Source organism: Ambystoma mexicanum, chromosome 14 (assembly GCF_040938575.1).
Source record: "Ambystoma mexicanum isolate Mex_15411 chromosome 14, UKY_AmexF1_1, whole genome shotgun sequence".
In the NCBI taxonomy this organism is placed as follows: Eukaryota; Metazoa; Chordata; class Amphibia; order Caudata; family Ambystomatidae; genus Ambystoma; species Ambystoma mexicanum.
The window spans coordinates 392,396,155-392,412,983 of record NC_090940.1 but is presented as its reverse complement, the minus strand read 5'-3'; the positions used below and the strand labels follow the sequence as shown (position 1 = coordinate 392,412,983).

Here is a 16,829-nt window from a genome sequence, read left to right as displayed (position 1 = left end):
GCACAAAGTGTTATTGGGGGATACCGGACGGCACAGAAACATTTTTGTCCAAAATTAAGAAATTGTCAAACTCAAGAGCTCCTGGCCCTGATGGTATATCTGATCTGGAACTGAAGAAATATCCAGAAGCCTGGGCACAACTCATGAGTGAAATCTTTAAGAGATGAAACAAAGCAAGAGAAATACCAGCCTCATGGAGAAAAGTTACAGTAGTTCCATTTTTCAAAAGAGGTGCAAGAGACGATCCGGGTCAATATCGTCCGATTGCTTTACTGGACGTAATCGGCAAGGTTTTCGGGTCTCTTGCCCTGGATTTCTCAGAACTGGTTAAAAGCCGCCGATTTGGCCGATCCATTCCAATCAGGATTTACAAAAAACATGGGGACCACAACAAACCTCCTTCTGGTGAGCGCCATAAAAGCAAGAACCCTCCAGGGTGGCCCCACAGTGTACTTAGCACTAATAGTTCTTGTGCAAGCGTTTGATCAGGTTAGTAGAGAAAGGCTGTAGAAGAAACTTGAAAACAACAATTGCCCAGAGGCAATAACTGGGCCAATCTGAGCATTGTATCAAGATGCTACAATCTGAGTAAGATTGAACAAAGTGGGGGACCTATCAGATGAGATAAAAATGGCTAGGGGCGTGAAGCAGGGGTGCCAGTTGGCCCCTGCTTTGTACAACGCTTATATAGCTGATTATGTGGACTCTGAGAAAGAGTTGAGAATTTTTCCACCTACAGTAGAAGTGAAGGTCTCCAGAATTCTCTACGCCGATGATATCATCCTCCTTGATTTAACGCTGGTGGGTCTTCAAAGGCAGATAAACAATCTGGCAGAATACCTGGAAATTAACAACTTAGAAATTAACAAAACAAAGACTAAGATCTTGGTTTTGGGAAAAAAGAAAAAACAAGGCGAGAAGTACAGATGGACTGTAAATGGTACCGCCTTAGAAAAAGTAGAGGTCTTCAAATACCTGGGAGTGACGTTAAGCAGCACAGCTTTGGAACAACCTATGCAAGAGGCACTCTTTGCAAAAATACAAACTTTAACATCGCAAGCAAAAGCTATCGACAATAAATACGGTCGATACTCCCTGATCCCAGTGATCGACTTCTACAAGTCTAAAGTAACAGCAAGCATAATATATGGGTTGGACGCAATGCCACAGCTGCCACGACTTATCTGGGCCAAAATAGAGAGCTATGTCTGGAGGAACATCCTCGGTCTGTCGAAAACCACACCCATGACGCTGATTAGAAGAGAATTGTGTCTTTCATCTCTATCGGCAACGGTGGCGCGAAACACATTGATGCTCTACAGGAAAGCCATCATAGAGCCGAAATCAAGGGTAATGCACATCATTAACGCAGAAATGGAGAGCGGAAAGAACATCGTCATGTCTAAATGGGCAGCAAAAAACAAGCAAATGCTGGTAGACTTTAACACCACAGCTGAAGAACTATCTACAAATCCCAATAAAGTTAATAAAAGATTAATAGAAATGGACTGGATTGCGACCTTGGACCTGGCAGAACAGTATAAAACAACAACAGATATTCCAACCATCCCAGCGAAAGTCAACACAGTGAGAAACTATTTGGCTAAATTTCCACACAAAAAACTGGTCAGATTGTTCCTGAGGTTTAGACTAAACCAAATTTTGACAAATTAAGTAAAAGCAAGAAGGAACCAAGCAGCTACAAATAACTACCAGTTTTGCAGAGAAAATGAAATGAAAGAAACCTCTCGCCATTTGCTACTAGCCTGCCCAGGGACTAACCTGCAGAGAGCACAACATCTGACTAAAATCTTGGCAAGCAAGGCATCTTACGATGCAGAGACATGGTGGAATGCCCTGGTAGGTGGGGCGAATACACGATGGGCAACGGGGGTAGCTCTATTCTTTAGATCCTTGAATATCGAACAGTTCGATGAACACTTGGAATGAGAAAAACAAGAACAATGGCTGAAGGATTACATGAAACTGTTTCCAAGATTTTGTAAAAATTGTAATACAATTAAACAAATAAATAAAAATAAAAAAAAAATAAAAATAAAACTGTGGCCCACTTTTTGATTGGTGCCCGAGACAATTTTATGGCTCAGTCCAACCCTGCTTGAAATGTGATGGAAACAGGAGCAAGTGGAATGGCAGAGCGGGTGTCCTCATTTCAAGGTGGCTGCTGTGCATCCTCTTCCTGGTTTTGTTCATGTTAGAGTTTGAGCAGGCTCATGTGTGGGCCGGATGCCCAACTAACCACCCGTTCTGGGTGGAATTAGGTGGTGCTTCAGAGTAACGAAAGAGAGTATACCAGGAAGGCGTGTGGCCCCTTAAGAGGTAGGCGGCCGCAGCAGAGGACATACTGTAGGTTTCCACAGAAATCAAATCCCTGCATGAAAGAATAGAAACTTCTGTACTGCCCCAATCGACTGGAAACACCCTCTAAAACAAAGCAGAAGAAGTACTAATTCCCACCAGGAATATTCCCAGTCCAGAACACTGGAGTCAGAGTGGAGTCTTGAGGTATAGATGCTCCTCAGAGAAAAAAGAAACACTGTTCCACCAGATGCGCCGCGTGAAAGGTCAGAACTTGTGGAATCACTAGATGCCACTGAGGCGAAAGCTAAAGCACTCTGCTCCAGGGCTGCAAAACAAATTTTAAAAAATTAAGAAGTCGAACAGCAGGTGGCCGCCATGCAAAAGAAAGTGCACAGGTCTGTCAGACCGACCCCAAAGAGATCTATTCCTGAGATTCAAAGTGAACCAACTTGAAACAAAAGAAATTCTTAAACAAAGGAAAACAAGTGGTGTAAATGACATAAAATGTAGACTATGCCAAACACTGATGAAAATTTAAAACATCTAGTGCTTTATTGCCCCGCCCTTCGTGACATGAGACTAAACCTGTTTGGAGCTGAAATCGAAAAAAGATTGACTTGGGATGGTGAACAATGGTGGGCCGCAATATTCGAAGGTGCAAACAACAAAATAACCTTCCCCCTCATAAACTTCCTGAAAATTATATTGGTAGAACTTCAGAAGTAGATCGTGTTAACTGATCATACCAGTACATTCTGATCCTGGGACGGAGACGACATTGAGATAGAGAACTCAAAAATCAATCAAGAACTGCCAATAGAACTTGATTCCACTCATTCAAAAGAGCGGAAGGAGAGCATGATGCTTGTTAAAAGCATAACATTTGAAATCTTCCATGAAGTGTTTCTTGTGTTTTAGTCTTATGTTTTGGCATTGCATATGGTCCTCTTTTTTTAAAGTTTGTAACAAACTGAATAAAAATAATTTAAAAAAAAGTAATAAAAAAAAAAAACAAGTCTGCCAAACCTCAGCAGAAGTTTACAGACATTTCCAGAGTCTTCCACTAGCTCTAATGAAAGAGCAGTTTCAAAGGATGGAATTATTCAGAAAGTGACTAAGGTATGAGTCATGGGTCTACTGCTAGCAAGCTGGGCTGGACTTCATGGAACTTTTCCTAGTGGGAAACAGGATTCCCACTACCCAGGCAGTCGCGCGTCCAGTCTCTTTTGACTGGGGTGGCCCAAGTGTGGCACTGACTCAGGCAGGGGTGGCATGAAGTATGATCGCACACACACACAATGATCATAGTTTAGGATAATGGGGTGGCCCCTAGGGTGGCCAATCAGATTGCAAGTGTAGCACGTGCCACCCCAGGCCACTCCCTGGACACGCCACTGTTCCCAGGATTTCCAGCATCATTACCAAGGTTTTTATGCCTCGTGAGTGGGGGAGTAACCCAGGACCAAAAGGAGCGAGCATAGTGCTGACTAGCCGAAGGGTTTAGGTGGAAAGGATTCAAATGTGAAGGATGCCACATGGAAAAACAAGCATTGGCTAAGCCAACATTTTTGGCATTTGTGTAGGCAAGGGATAGGCCGCCCTCATCCATCTCCTATCTGACAACCTCAAAAAACATTCGAAAGCCATTCTCCTTGGGGACCTCAACTTAGGCCTCCAGGATAAAAAGGACCCAGCAGCCAAATCCTTTGACTTAGCCCTAACAACACTAGGCTATAAGAACACCATCTTTAGCCCAACGCACACTCAGGGCAGAACACTCGACTGGATTGCTCAGCACAACTGCCCACTCATCATCACTGGAAACACTCCCACCCCATGGTCTGACCACCATATCATCACATTTAGCATCCTCACCACCAGCTCCTCTACCCCGCCACCCCAACCCCTACCACTTTGCCTCACAAGAAGCTCCCGCCAGCTCACTAAGGAAAGACTACTGCCCTTCCTACAAGGCCCAGCTTTCAGACCACCTTTCTCCGCAGACCCAGAAACTCTTGCATCAACCTACGATGCTGCCATTAAAGCAGCTATCAACTCCATTGCCCCACTAAAACCCCGTAAATACAAACCCACCACCCACTCTAACTCCTGGTTCACCCCAGACTTACTCGCACTCCGAAACGAGAAAAAGGCAGCACTTACTCAGTGGCAAACGTCCCACACTGACAAAGACAAGCTGATCTTTAAAGCCTGCTCCACCGAGTACAAAAAAGCTATCACCCGGGCAAAATCCAAATCCTTTGAATCCAGAATTTCGGAAGCCCAATCCAGCACAAAAGAAATCTTTGCAATTTTTAGGGAGCTAGAGACTCCTACTCCCACCCCCCAGAACTTCACCAAAGACAAAGCCTGGTGCGATGAAATTCAAACGGCAATGCTAACTAAACTGAGCCGCCTCCAAAGCAAAATACTAGCTACCAAACAAGCCCTGCCCAATACTCATATCCCTGTCCCACCACCAGCCCAAGACCCTCCCCAACCCTTCTCCTTCAAACCCATACAGGAAAAGGACATCATTAACATAATGAAGAACATCAAAGCATCCAACTGTAAAGGTGATGCCTGCCCAGCCACTCTCATCAAGGACTGCACTGAAGCACTTGCTCCCTTCCTGACAGCATTTGTTAATGCCTCCTTCTCAACAGGGAAAGTCCCCACCTCCCTCAAGGAAGCATGGGTCCGCCCCCTCCTAAAAAAACCTACTCTCGATCCCACCTCCCCCAACAATTATAGACCCATCACCACTGTCCCTTTCCTCCTCAAAATACTCGACAAAGCAGCCTATCTGCAGGTTCAGCACTACATCGAAGAAAACAAACTCCTGGGACTCCGCCAATCTGGCTTCCGCCCTAGACATGGGACTGAAACCGCCCTACTTGACCTGAAAAACCAAATGGACGATGCCAGAGACATGGGCAAATCAGCTCTTCTCCTACTCCTTGACTTATCTGCAGCGTTCGACCTCGTAGATCATGACGTCCTTTGCCATCATCTCTCCTTCACTGCCAAGTTCTCCCCTGACGCCACAGCATGGATCAAATCCTTCCTACAAGACAGAACCATGCAAGTATTCTCTGACCTAGCCTCTGCCTCACCCACTACCATACTCTTTGGCGTGCCCCAAGGCTCATGCCTCTCCCCCACACTCTACAACATCTTCACACGACCCCTCTTCCTCATCCTCGACGCTATGGGTATATCCTACACTAACTACGCGGACGATACCCAGATCCTCCTTACCCTCACAGGCAACTACGATACCGACTCCATGACCCTTAACAACCTCTACAACACCATCCAAGCCTGGATGGCAGACAATGGACTATGCCTCAACTCTGACAAGACAGAACTCCTACTGGTAGGTTCCCCCGAAACGCTAAAAAAACTTGACTCCCAATTCAGTCACTTCACCATCGACACCATCAAAATACCTGTTTCAGACTCAGTCAAAACTCTTGGAGTCTATCTAGACTCTAACCTCTCCATGGACAGACAAGTCAACGCCATTGCCTCCTCAGCCGCATATCATGCTAAACTGATCAACGCAGTCAGGCCTTTCCTCTCCAAAGAGAACTGCACAAACATAGCCAGAGCCATCACCGGCTCCAGGCTAGACTACTGCAACATACTCTTCCTAGGAACCTCAAAAAAAAACCTGGAGAGGCTACAAGTCATCCAGAATAGTGCTCTCCGAGCAGCCCAAGGTATTGCCAAAAGGGACCACATCTCGGAAGCCAGAAAACTAGCCCACTGGCTCCCAATAAAGGAAAGAATAATTTTCAAAGCGCTCACACTGACACACAAATGCATCCATCTCACTGCCCCCGATTACCTCTCACAAAGAATCCACTCCGTCGCCTCTACAAGACCAACAAGATCACCCTACACCAACATGCTCTCTGTGCCATTAGTAAAAAGATCCAGAGCAGGGGGATCCAGCTTCCCCTATCTCACACCCACTCACTGGAATGCCCTACCTCCCACCATCCGCGGTGAGCCCTCCCTCCTAGCCTTCCGCAAAGCACTGAAAACCACCCTCTTCTCATAAGGTCCCTCGCAGCTGCATAATACCAACCATATGACCCACTGCCTAATTTGTATTGACCAACCGCATAAGCTGTAATGATAACCTTGCTTGTTCCTATCTGTATTACGCCTCTTACTGATACCATGCCTGTGACTAAGCTCTTGCAAGTAACAGCGCCTCAATGCCCCTGGGCTGCTTGCACGCTATACAAATTTAAATAAATAAATAAATAAAATAAATAGGCGTTTGCCACGCACCTCATATGATGGCAGTGCCTGTCAAATGCTTATCTAAATGCCTACACACAAGCCAGTACTGTTGGCTTTGCTAGTGATTGTTTTTGCCAGGACTATTGTGCAAGAAACAGATGTGAGGCCACACATTGGGCCTCATTAAAAGTTTGGAGGTAGCCATGGCTGTAATCCAGGCAGGCTACCTCCCAACTTGTGAAAAAATCCGGCACCCACGAATGGGCAATTACCGGGGTATTCCGGCCCCGCCGGACCCTATAATTGCACTTTCTCGGGAGCCGGAATCGGGTGATCCTCATTTGAGCCCGATAGGGCTCAATGGGAATAGGGATGCCTGTAGCACTGGCACCAATCATTATGGTGCCTGTGCTACAGGCATGCTGTGTTCACGGGTGACTTTCATTCCGCCAGGTCAGACCTGGCGGAATGAAAGGCACCCGCTCTTAAGATGGATTTCTGAACTCAGACCTGGAGGGGCAGAGGTTCAGACGGCCAGCCTAGTTTCTTGGAACAGGGTAGCCTCTGGACAAGCCAGACCAATCAGGGTAGCGATGGCGGCAGTCAAGACTAGGTCTCAAGAGGGGCGAGGGTGACTGAAAGACCGCAATGAGCACAAAAAGCCAGGACACTTACAAATTACTCCAGACAGGTGTTATTAAAAATATAGACACATTTATTACAAGACCTTTGTAACATCGACCATAGCAAAGAATCACAATAATACTAAAGTAAACCAACATATCACAATCAATACAATATATATACAAGACCGAGGGGACTAAGGAGTTAGGAGCACGTAATATGTGGACCACCGAGATGGGGAGGAAAACAGGCACTGCAAGTAATCATCAGACCCAGTTCAACATCCGAAATGCACCTAACTAGGAGGAAGTCCGAGCCCTACGAAGAGAGGAGCCTTATGCTCAAAAGTACCTGGATGCGCTGGTGCCAATGGACAAAAGAGGGCCTCTTCAAGGATATCAGGCAGTTCAGGAAGGTGAATGAAGCGATGCAGAACAAGTCCCCACTACTCAAGCAAGGCCTCCACTTGTGGGCAGAGGCAGGGTGAGAGTGTGGGATAGAGTCGCTATATCACAACAGCGGTAGAAAAGAAACGGGCTCCTGCACGAGGGGCCACCGGTTGGGGTATCGACTACTCACCAGTCCCTGACGCAGGCAGACCCAGACTTCTCCAGTTCAGTTCACGTTGCTGGCAGGTTCAGCTGCGATGATCAGGACGTCTCGACACCGTGTAGATTCTGCATAGCAGGATGCAGGGTCGAGGGTGTCCCAAATGCAGCGGACGTGCACGGGTTGTTACCACAGCAGGGCAACATGGTAACTGTTTACTCTAGTCCGGGCACACTAGTCTAACTTCAGACCTGGGAATGCCAAGTGTACGAAATTCGGTGTGAGGGTGCCGTGGACGCAGAGCAAGCAGTAGACCAAGTTTCGAGGGCTTCCCTGAAACGGCGGCAGTGACAGAGCAAAGCATCCTGCGTAAGCTGGTCAGCCCACTGGTTGGCCCAGGGACACTTCCGAAGAGGCTTACTTGAAGGGTTTGATGAAGGTGCCGGGAATAGTTGATCCCACTATTCAAATGGGTCGAAGCGCCTTCGCAGACCTTCTAGGACGATCAGATGCAGAGGGGTAGGACGACAGCAGTTCAGGGTGCCAAACCTTCAGCGGGTCCCCAGCGGTTCCTCGACTCAGCTTCTTGTTGCAGGATACTTGGCTGCTTATCCCTTGTTCGGTGTGAACTCAGGCGATCGACATGGTAGTGGTGTTTTCAGCCTCCTCTTATGCAAAGTTCCCTTCGCGCCAAAATGGAGTGGGCCCAATGGGAGATCTGCTCACAAACACTCACACCATACGTGGACCTAACACGGACCACTGTGGTCCCAGGCATTCAGGACACTCCAGACTCTCTGGCACCCAGGATGTGTGTTGGGAACAGACATCCCAGCCCACATCCTGGAGGCACACACAATGCATGCAGAAACCCGCAAAAGCTTTGGGGTTTTGCGGGAAAGTGCATGACCAAATAAGGACTGACCCGGGTCGGCTCGACCTGGGGAAGGTGATGGGGCAAGACGGTCAGCGGACAGGACAAAGAACCTCGTGGCATGGCCATTTTGGAGCCAGGCCACTCATGTGTGCCAAACGCGGTAAGCGCGGATAACATGGCGAAAAAGGGTTCAAACCACAAGAGAAACGATAGCTGCCATAAGTCCTGTCCGTGACACACTTGCACCGTTCATAATAAGTCCAGCGAGAGTTTCTAGGGCCTTTGGAATGACTAGAGACCCAAGAGCGGGGTAAAGTAAGTTACAGTGCACTCTTGTTTCATGTTGCACAAAAGCTGCAACATGAGAAAAGGACTAAGGGAAACAAAGTCTCCCCGTACTGACTCTCTTAAGGGCATGTCAGTTTCCCCATAAGAATTGAGCGAAAGCCCAGAGGAATGCAGCGGAAGGTTGCGTTTCTCTGACAAAGTCTAGATCAGGGTGTAAAACAGCAGCAAAAAGTTTGGGGGTTGCCACATGGAGGGAAAATTACAGACAATATGACATTTTTCCTAACACTCGCCCCTCCCAGATGAAGGACAGGGGGAACTAATCCACCCCTGGATGAGTTTCTTGTTCAGGTCGGTTAAACATTCTGGACAACCCATCAGCATTGCTATGTTGGACACATGGCCTATGCTCAATAGTGAAGTCAAAGCCTTGTAGACTTATAGACCACCTAAGCAACTTTGGATTCTCTCCCTTCATGTTCATCAGCCACTTTAAGGGCTTATGGTCAGTTTGCACAGCGAAGTGGGTCCCATAGAGGTAGGGCCTCAGCTTCCGTTTGGCCCACACAACAGAGAAACATTCTTTCTCTACTGTGGACCATCTGAGCTCTATGTCCTTAAGATGGCGACTAGTGAAACCAATAGGGTGTTCCTTACCCTTGTCATCTACTTGTGATAGTACAGCTCTTATCCCAGTGTCAGAGGCATCTGTCTGCACAATAAAATGTCTTTGGTAATCAGGGGTCCTGAGGACAGGGGCCTGGCACAAGGAGTCTTTTAAGCCATTGAACGCCTTCTCACACTCTTCAGTCCAAGTTACCTTCTTGGGTTTCTTCAGAGTGGTGAGAGCAGTCAGAGGGGCAGCTATGGTGCCATAGTCTGCCATGAAATTTCGGTAATACCCCGTGAGTCCTAAGAAGGCTCTCACTTGGGTCTGTGTAGTGGGGGTAGGCCAGTCTTGTACTGCTTGTACTTTACTGGGTAGGGGTTGTATCCTCCCTCCACCTACTTCATGTCCAAGGTAAACCACTGAGCCTTGTCCAATCTGGCATTTACTGGCCTTTATGGTCAAGTAGGCTTTCTGAAGAGCCTGTAACACAATCCAAAGGTGTTTCACATGGTCTTCCCAGGTGGATCTGAAAACTGCTATATCATCCAGATATGCAAGACAGAATTCATCCAACCCATTCAACACATGATTGACAAGCCTCTGGAAAGTGGCAGGTGCATTCTTCAACCCAAAAGGCATTACCCTGAACTGGTAAAGACCTTCTGGAGTTGAGAACGCTGTCTTCTCCTTGGCATGTTCTGTGAGGGCTATTTGCCAATAGCCTGCAGTGAGGTCAAACGTGCTGAGGTACTTGGAGGCACCCAAGGTATCCACCAGCTCATCTGTTTGAGGCAAGAGGTGTGCATCTGTCTTGGTGACAGCATTCAGAGCCCTGTAATCCATGCAGAACCTCAATTCAGAAGTACCTGCTTTTGGAACCAAAACCACAGGGCTGGACCAAGGACTACTGGAGGGTTCAATCACCCCAAGATCTAACATTTTGTTGACCTCCATCTTAATGTAAGACCGTACTTTGTCTGACATCCTGTATCCCCTACCTTTGGTAGGTACACTGTCTCCTGTGTCTATGTTATGTTTGCACTAAGGTGTCAAACCAGGGGACTGTGAAAACGGGGGGGAAAATTGCCTAAGCAAACTCTTCACCTCAGCCTGCTGATCAGAAGTCAGGTGAGGGGCCACTCGGACACCCTCAAAGGAGCTATCTGAAGGACTGCTTTGAAACAGGTCAGGGAGAGGTTCAGACTCCTCTTCCTCAACATCGGAAGCCAATAGCAGTGCTGCGATTTCAACTCTTGGGATGAAAGCCTTCAGCCTATTTACGTGGAACACTTTTGGAGCCTGTCCAGGCCTTCCAAGGTCCACTAAATAGTGGACCTCACCCAGGGGCTCCACCACTGTGTAAGGGCCCGACCACTTATCCTGTAAAGCTCTAGGCCTTATGGGATTCATGATCAGGACTTGCTGACTAGGTGTGAAGTTGATGAGGGAAGCTTTCTGGTCATACCAATGTTTCACCAGGGCTTGTCCTGCCTTCAACGTATCACTAGCCGGACCCATCAGGAGTACCATCCTTTTTCTGAGCCCTAACACATAGTCTACTATGTTGGTAGTGATAGGGGGACTGAGCATCTCCCATCCCTCCTTGACTATAGCTAAGGGTCCCCGCACAGGGTGACCAAACAGAAGATCGAAGGGTCTGAAGCCAACACCCTCCTGTGGTACCACTCTGTAGGCAAACAGTAAGCATGGTAAAAGAAGATCCCATTTTCTTCTCTGAGGCTCTTCCAGAGCCCAAGCATACTTTTTAAGGTCCTGTTAAACCGTTCCACCAGACCATTGGTCTGGGGGTGGTATGCGGAATAAAATTTGTAGGTGACCCCACATTCTTTCCACATAGCCTGCATATACTTCGACATAACGTTGCTGCCTCTGTCAGACACAACTTTTTTAGGGAAACCAACCCTAGTAAAGATGCTGAGTAAAGCTTTTGCGACTGACTTGGCAGTCACAGTTTTCAATGGGATGGCCTCAGGATATCTGGTGGCATGGTCGACCAATACCAGGATAAACCTATTGCCTGAGGATGTTTGGGGGTCAAGGGGACCAACTATGTCAATCCCTACCCTCTCGAATTGTACTCCCACAACTGGGAGTGGTACCAATGTAGCTTGGATTGTTGAACCACTCTTACCAGATAACTGGCAGGAGGCACAACTCCTGCAGTGACTTTCTACTTGCACCTCAATCTTGGGCCACTAGAAGTGCATGGATAACCTTTGCTTGGTCCTTTTAATACCAAGGTGACCAGCAAGGGGTACTTCATGCACCAGCTCCAGGAGGAAGGGTCTTACAGCAAGGGGAACCACCAACATCCTATGGTCTCCTTCTGTAGACTCTGTGGTCTCACTATACAGGAGTCCACCTTCCCAATAAATCCGATGCTTCCTAGGAGGTTCACCCTCAAGCTGGGAGCAGGCCTGTCTCCTTAGGCCTTCCAGAGATGGGCACTCACATTGGCCTTTACTGAATTCTTCCCTGTCAGGACCACCTTCTACTAACAAATCGTTTAGTTCAGGATGGTCATTGGGGTCAAATACTTCTGGCATCACCACCTCCTCGTCAGGTCCGGGTGATTGACCAACTACCTCCACCGCAGTGGTAGGCGAGTTAGGGTGAATATTTTCTTTCCCTCTTTGGTTTTCTGACTCCTTTAGCCTTGGGTTTCCCCTTTGGCTGGGGCAGGGCATTGGTCTTGGCCAATGCTGCCCTCGTTTGAGACCTTGTGCAGGGTCTGTCAGCAGTATCTCCCACAAGCCCTAAAGCTCTGAGATCATTGCCCAACAAGACCTTTCCTGGGACACTCCTCTGAATGCTCACTGGAATCCTGACTGCTCTACCATTAATAGTAAGATTTACAGGTATTACTGGGAACATGAGAGGTGGGCCGTCAGCCAACTTAGTGGGCATCAGAGTAGCTCTGGCAACTTCCTCTGGGTCTACCAAGGTAGAATCCACTACAGTTCGACTGCACCCACTACCACTAAGAGCTGGAGTATCTACTCCATTGATCAGCACACTGGGCCTCATTCCGAGTACGGCGCTAACCAATGGCGCTATTAACGCCTTGGTTGACGCCATACCCGGACCGGCAGCGCCTTGGTGGATGGCGGAATTACCGCCCCATTCCAAGGTTGGCGGGGCGGTAATTCCCCATTCACCAAGGCTCTTCCCCATTCCCAAATGAGCCCCCTTAGGGCTCAATGGGAATGGGGAAGATGCAAATAACGGTGACCGTTCATTACGGTCACCGTTATTGGCTTGGAGGCCCCTTTGCGCCCTCGACTTTAACACCTGCTCAAAGCAGGCGTTAAGGGCGAGGGCGCTAAGGGAACTCAGAGTATGGCGGTAAGGGATCACCGCCACCGGTCTCGTTACCGGTGGCCGCTATCCCTTACCGCCATACTCGGAATGAGGCCCACTGTCTTTAAAGTAGTGCTTGGTGTTATCTGGAATCCTAGAATAAGCCTCTGCAACTTTAGGCTCCCAGGAACCCAGGGAAACTAAAACTACCTCAGCTTCTATCCCACTGTGGAAGGAGTCTGAGGAGAAGGATGCTCCAGTAATCTCTTCTTCCTCGTAGGAGGAAAAGGCCATATTAGCAGAGTGGACCCAGAAAGGTTTTGACCTTACATCTGAGATCCCCCTTCACGTGGTCAGTTGCTCCACAAGCAAAACAAGATCCATTGGGTCTGTTTACATAGGGAGGCTTATTATAACCAGAGTTCTGTTTCGCAGGCTGACCTCCGCTACCCTGTGAGTTCTCTTGTGTTTTACCCTTATTTTTCTTTTTGTGGCCCTTTTGGGAAGACGATTTATCAGTTTCCCCACCCTCCTTATCTTTGGCCTTTTTTCCCTTCCTCCTGCTTACCAGGATGATTCTTGTCCTTATGAGACACTCGATGTGACACCCATAAATCTGCTGCAATGGCAGGTTTTTTAGGATCTATCTCCTTTGAATCTGCCAAATGCTGCTTAAGCTCAGGGGAAGAAGATGTAAAAATATGTTTCAGCATGACAAGACTTCTCATACCTTCAAAGGTAGAAACCTTATAACCTTCGACCCAGCCAGTCAAGTTTTTTAAGGATTTAGTTACATAAGATACCCAAGTACCACCTTCTTTTTTCTTATACTCTCTGAATCTTTTTAAGTATTGGGCAGGAGTCTTTCCAAACTTTAAAATGAGAGTCTGCTTCAACATTGCAAAATCTGCTCTCTCAGCTTTCGACATTTCCATAGTGGCACTGCAGCCAGAATGGGGAATTATGCTAAGAAACCAGGCAATTTTATTAGCATTGTCAACTTGTTGAACTTCACATGCATACTCAAATGTATTCAGCCAGTCCATAATGTCATTCTTTTCCTCATACACACTGAGCAGATCTTTTGGAAACCTTGGATCAGAGGAGGCCCCAGACCCATGTCCAGGACCCTTGGATCCATTGACAACTTGAAGCTTGGCCAGTTCCAACTGGTGATCCCTGTCTTTCTGTTTTTCTGCCTGTTCGATTTTTAGTTTGGCCATATTGAAATCAAGCTCCTTCTGCCTAAACAGCAGCTCTTACTTCTTGAATTCAAGTATGGCCTCCCCATCAGCACTGGCAGAGGAAACATTGGACATTTCATCCTCCGTGTCCTCATGGTCGCTGTGTACCAGTGCAGCGGCAGATCTTTCAGTTCTACCAGTGAGAGCAGCCCCACCTCCTTCTGCAGTGTCCTCTGAAGCTATAGCGCTAAGCTGAGCTTTTTGCCACGCCATGATTCTTTGGATCATTTCCATTTTGGTGCCTTGAAAGGAGACACCTCTCTCAGCACACATCTTTTTCAGTGTTTCGGATTTAGAAGCATTTAAAGTTAACAAGGAACTTGTTTCCATACTGTTAGGTAGGACTATGGCCTTTAAAAAGTTATACTACGATAATTCACTATGTGTCCTGGTAGGAATAACTTGAAATGTCTTCGCTCGTGCGCAACACTGAATACCTTCAGTCGTATCCCACCGCTGTACACCAATTTGTTAAGATCGATTTCTGAACTCGGACCTGGAGGGGCAGAGGTTCAGACGGCCAGCCTAGTTTCTTGGAACAGGGTAACCTCTGGACAAGCCAGACCAATCAGGGTAGAGATGGCGGCAGTCAAGACTAAGTCTCAAGAGGGTTGAGGATGACTGAAAGACCGCATGAGCACACAAAGCCAGGACACTTACAAATTACTCCAGACAGGTGTTATATTAAAAATATAGACACATTTATTACAAGGCCTTTGTAACATCGACCATAGCAAAGAATCGCAATAATACTAAAGAAAACCAACACATCACAATCAATACAATATATCTACAAGACTTAGGGGACTAAGGAGTTAGGAGCACGTGTAAGTGACTTCAATCCAGCAATCCAACTAAGTCAATGCTTAGGATGGGATGCCCAATGGAAGCCCTTATTTTTATATTTTTATGTCAAAGTTCTTTAAATCTGGATGATGAACCCTTATATAATGCCCCTCTCTTTGAATCCCCCTGACCTCATTGAGCCAAAAAGTAGGTTTGTTTTGCAAATTAAAAGATTCATTTGAAGAATTAAACAATATATATATCACACTTTACGAACCAAATAATATCTGAATAGCACACTTATGAATATGGACGGTAATCAACAATGGGTAATATTACAAAGTTGACACTCTCTTTAATCACTTAGGAGTATGGGATGGAAGATACTGTAGCAGAGAATACTTTATGTAATTCAAGGAAATGCAATAAGGGGAAAGAATGCAAAACAGAAATAAACCTTGATATGATTTCAATCAAAAGATAATATGGTCACTTTTTCCCCAGTGACTACTCACTCCCTCCCTATGCAATATGAAGCGATGGAAATGAGGGCACACAGGTTTCAGGAATACAATCAAGAATGCAGTTCAATCACAGTTCCCCCAGCAAGCTTAGAGAAACAGGTATGATTTTAAAACAGGCAAAAATACTTTTAAATGTGATTGCAGTGAAAGTGAAAATAGGCTAAATTGATTTTAATTCACTAAAAGAGATTCAGGATGAGTGATAGTTACTTGAGATTGGTTCAGGTCAACACTAGCAATGATTCATGAATGATTATAACATTGAAAACGAATTTCAGCAATTGAGAACAAGGAGCAGCTATTTTGACAGAAAATGAAATTGAGCCAAATTGCAATTCACAGCAATTTTTCTGCGTGCGTAAATCGCAATTACGGAAAAACTATAATGGAATATCATCTTGGGTTTGTTGGAAAGCTTAGGATCTTAGCTTTAAAATGACAGTTAAATTTCGCTTCTAGGACGTGCAGTTCGAAAGTTACAGAGGTTTTTGTGAAGGTAGATTTTGCAGAAATAAAGTCAAGATTTCAGAAATGACAGATGCGTTTTACAGATTTGAAATCAACAGGATGGACACAAGATTCTATAATGCAGTTCTGGACAGGTTAAAATGGTTGGAAGAGGATTACTTTAAACTAAGAGATTGGTTATGGACAGTTCTAGACTAGATACTCACTCCTAGCTTTGGAATGGAATGGGCCTCGTCAAAAATCTGGTCAAGGAGTTTGACTTCACTCTCGCCACCGGATAGGTCTCAAGCACTCTGGGTTCTGCTCTCAGCACTGCACGGCGGTCTGGGTCTCTTGAACTGGAGCTGATGGGTCTGTATACAGCACTGCTCTCTCTGGGTCTGGATCTGGGTTCTAGCACAGGCTGTTGAATGGTTTGGTTAGGCCCCTTGGAAGTTTTGGGGTTAGAATCAGGTTGCAAAAGATTCTGAAGGCCTGCTGAGAAGGGTTCACCTTGTGAATTCGGCCTCTCTGCTTCAAGGTTCTAGAGTTTGGGGTCTATAGTTCTGGTCTCTGGATCTAGATCTAGAGTCTGGAGTCTCTGTCTGGATATTGTCTGGATCTTGTCTGGCAAAGTGCTTCGCAGGAATCGGTGAGTAGTGGAAAAAAGAGTGTTTTATCTGGGTCTCAGCAGTTCCTATTTATGTGTTTCCAAAGTGGGTGGGTAGGCTGATTCTCTATGCCCAACCCCCTAAGGATTTGATAAGTTAGAGGATTCTCTGTCTTTTGACTGGAGAAAGGAGCAGCGTGTCATGAGGTGTCATCATGATGCTATCATTTACCCCCTAGGGAAGAAACTCCCCTTTGCTTTTACTTAGAAAATCAATTTTTCATAACAAACATATTTCCAAGGTGCACAACTTGTTCATAATACATACACACATCACAGATTAATTAAGGCATGTCTCTGTTCAAGTCCC

The 16,829-nt window shown here is 46.4% G+C and overlaps 1 long non-coding RNA gene across 1 annotated transcript in view; it reads right to left on the bottom strand.

Annotated features, from left to right (window-relative positions):
• LOC138527303 (uncharacterized) overlaps window positions 1–16,829 on the bottom strand; it is a 488,084-nt gene that overhangs the window by 300,919 nt on the left and 170,336 nt on the right. The gene's annotated exons all lie outside the window — the stretch shown is intronic.